The sequence below is a fragment of the Rhinopithecus bieti genome, unplaced genomic scaffold (genome assembly GCF_001698545.2).
Source record: "Rhinopithecus bieti isolate Rb0 unplaced genomic scaffold, ASM169854v2 scaffold_3763, whole genome shotgun sequence".
Taxonomy (NCBI): Eukaryota; Metazoa; Chordata; class Mammalia; order Primates; family Cercopithecidae; genus Rhinopithecus; species Rhinopithecus bieti.
In genome coordinates this window covers 1,485,835-1,489,266 of record NW_016804379.1, presented here as the reverse complement: position 1 = coordinate 1,489,266, position 3,432 = coordinate 1,485,835, and the positions used below count along the sequence as shown (strand labels likewise).

Here is a 3,432-nt window from a genome sequence, read left to right as displayed (position 1 = left end):
TTTTTTTTTTTTTTTTTTGAGACAGAATCTTGCTGTCACCCAGGCTGGAGTGCAGTGGTACGATCTCAGCTCACTGCAACCTCCGACTCCTGGGTTCAAGCGATTCTCTTGCCTCAGCCTCCTGAGTAGCTGGGATTACAGGTGTGTGCCACCACGCCCGGTAATTTTTGTATTTTTAGTAGAGACAGGGGTTCATCATGTTGGCCAGGCTGGTCTTGAACTCCTGACCTTGTGATCTGCCCGCCTCAGCCTCCCAAAGTGTTGGGATTACAGGCGTGAGACACCGCACCTGGCCTGCAATGTTTTTTTTAAGACAGTGTCTCACTCTGTCACCCAGGCAGTCACCCAGTGCCGTGGCACAATCATGGCTCATTGTGGCCTCGACCTCCAGGGCTCATGTGATCCTCCCATCTCAGCCTCCTGAGTAGCTGGGACTATAGGTGTGCATCACCACACCCAGCTAATGTTTTTTTTAATTATTGTAGACGTGGGGTTTCACTATGTTGCCCTGGCTGGGAGCAAAATCCTGGACTCAAGTGATCTCCCACCTCAGCCTTCCAAAGTGTTGGGATTACAGGCATGAGCCACCAAGCTGTCCTCTATCTGCATTTTATTTATTTAGAAACAGAATCAAGCTCTGTCACCCAGGCTGGAATGCAATGGCGTGATCTCAGCTCCCCGCAACCTCTGCCTCCCAGGCTCAAGTGATGCTTTCACCTCAGCCTCCCAAATAGCTGGGACTACAGGTGCACACCACCATACCCAGTTAAGTTTTGTATTTTTAGTAGAGGTGGGTTTCACCATACTGGCCAGGCTGGTCTCAAACTCCTGACCTCAGGTGATCCGCTCGCCTCGACCTCCCAAAGTACTGGGATTACACGCTGGAGCCACCGTACCCTGCCTCTATCTGCGTTTTAAACAAACATTCCAGGTAACTCTTCTGCAGCTCTAGGCAGTTGGGTGTTGTTAAAGGTTTCTGGCCAGACGGCAACGCTGTGACAGGTATTTTTGTTAATCTATTTGGGTAGGCAAGGTGGATGGGGCACACAGGAAGACTATGTAAGAGTTGTTCTAGTACTTTTAGGCATGAGGTGATAAGCTTAAGGAAGAGGTGGCAGGAATAAAGAGTAAGGGGCAAGGACAGAGGCAAAGAAGGCAACAGAAAACTGTCAGGACTTGGGAACCGAGGGATTTGGGGAGGCAGTGAGAACCAACTGGGTTTAATGAGAAAACAGTAATTCCACTAACAGAAATGCAGAAGATCAAAAGCAGCTGGTTTCAGGAGGAAGCGAAAGGACTGGATTTAAACATGTTGAATTTGAGGTGGTGGCAAACTAATGAAGTAAAAATGAACAGCAAGCAGAAATACAGAAAACTGTGAAGAGGTCAGAAATGGACATACATCTGGAAGTGAGTCCTAGTAAGGACTAGAAGAGAGTGTACACAATGACAGTGTATACAATCTTCTGAGGATCATTACAGGGAACAAGAGTAGGAAACTGACTTTGAGGGATACTTATTTTAGTGGGTCAGAGAAAAAAATCAAGAGTGACGAGAACACAAAGGGCACATCACAAGAAAAGAATGCCAAAACGGAAGGGGGGCTAATAGTAAGAGGTCTTAGTGCAGATAATCAAACCCCAAGATTTCCCTTCTGACTCACTGGCTCTGCAGCCAAACATGGTCCTGCTACAAGCTAACATCAGCAACTCTGTCCTACAGACATTTACTATACAAAAATGCCACAAAGAAAGAGACAGACAAAAGACACATCCCGGTGGTAAGTCCATTTGCGGTTCACAACCTATCTCTAAGTTACATAGGACAGGCATTTTACACGTGAGAAATGGTCCCAAACCTAGGTCTTCTTGTTCCTTCTGAAAAATTTCACCCGTCAATGAGAAGAAACGTAGAGCACCCTGGAGGTCAGAAGAAGGAAAAGAAAAAAGCAGAAACTTTGACTGGCTAATTGATGGAACCAAGTCAGACAAATTCTGACGTGGCCACTTCTTTTCACTGCCATCATGGAAACCTGAAGCCCTGGGTAGGTTTCTTGCCACTGTCCTATCTATTTCTAGAAACACGAAAGACCTGGGCTAAAGTCCTACCTGACAGCCATTAGCTGGCTGGTCACAGGGTAAGTCCCTGTACCTCTGAGTCTGTGTTTCCTCACTTCTGAAATGGGGACAATAATACCAGCAACTCCCTGGTCACCTCACAAATTTAAATATGATTATGTATTGCTCAACCTCCCTCCTTCCCCATTAGAATCATCAGGGAGTGGTTTGTGGGGCAGGGGGAAGGGGTGTTGTCTTAAAATAAAATGTGTTTTCAATAAAATACCTCGGCATCCCACTGTTAAAGCCTTCTTAAGTGACTGTGATTTGCAGTCAAAGTTGAGCACCGCTGATGGAGTGGAGTGAGTTTGTTTTGAGCAAATGCCTAGAGGTGTGGAATGGGCTGGGAATGAGAAAATGGTGAACTGGGGTGTATCCGCCTTAGCTAAAAGAGGGCACTGCTTCTGTTTTGGCTCAGAGAATGCAGGCCCACAGTGTCACTGGATCTTCCCATTTTTCAAGAAAAGTTAGAGATTTACATTTTAAAGTAAAATCTAAATTTTAAAATGTTGGTCACAAATTCAAATTTATTAACAACAAAACAGAACTTGTGTGGGCCAAACTAGTCTGTGGGACATATTCAGCTGATGGGCCGCCAGCCTGGGATATGTGGTATGAAGAAAGATGAACCTGAGATGAAACTAGGGGTTTGCCCGCTGGCTTTAAACAAGTTACTTAACCTAGGTAGGCCTCAAGTTCTTCATCTGCAAAATGGGGTATATAATACCTACTTCAAATAATTAACAGAAGAGACAATGAATGGAAGGCGAATGGAAAAGTGATGAATCAAGCATCAGTTTCTTACGTCCTGTCTTTTTCAACAACGCTGTACTTTCAGAGTTGAACTCAAATGTGAGAGCTTTGTCAAAAAGACCCTCCATCAAATCAGGTTTCGTTCCTGGACTCTCTGCGTCTCCGCCCTCCCAAGCCGTGTCTGTGACCCCATCCCTGAGACAGCAGAGGTCCACCAGAGTTGTAAGTGTGGCCCTGCACCAGAAGGTGGGCAAAGGGCGAGGAAGAGATGGACCTTCAATTAGCTCTGCATCTTACTGAGGAGCCACTATGCCTGTGGAGGCCTAAAGACTGCAGTAATCATTGTAATCGTCCACGATATTGTACATCAGCTTCTTGCTGCAGGAGGGAAAAGCTTAATTCGGGAAGCGTAAGAAAGAGCGGCCGGGCGCGGTGGCTCAAGCCTGTAATCCCAGCACTTTGGGAGGCCGAGACGGGCGGATCACGAGGTCAGGAGAGCCAGACCATCCTGCCAAACACGGTGAAACCCCGTCTCTACTAAAAAAAAAAATACAAAAAAATT

At 46.2% G+C, this 3,432-nt stretch overlaps 1 protein-coding gene across 1 annotated transcript in view; it reads right to left on the bottom strand.

The window, feature by feature from the left end:
• The window catches only part of CREG1 (cellular repressor of E1A stimulated genes 1), a 15,849-nt gene that overhangs the window by 11,059 nt on the left and 1,358 nt on the right, over positions 1–3,432 (bottom strand). The gene's annotated exons all lie outside the window — the stretch shown is intronic.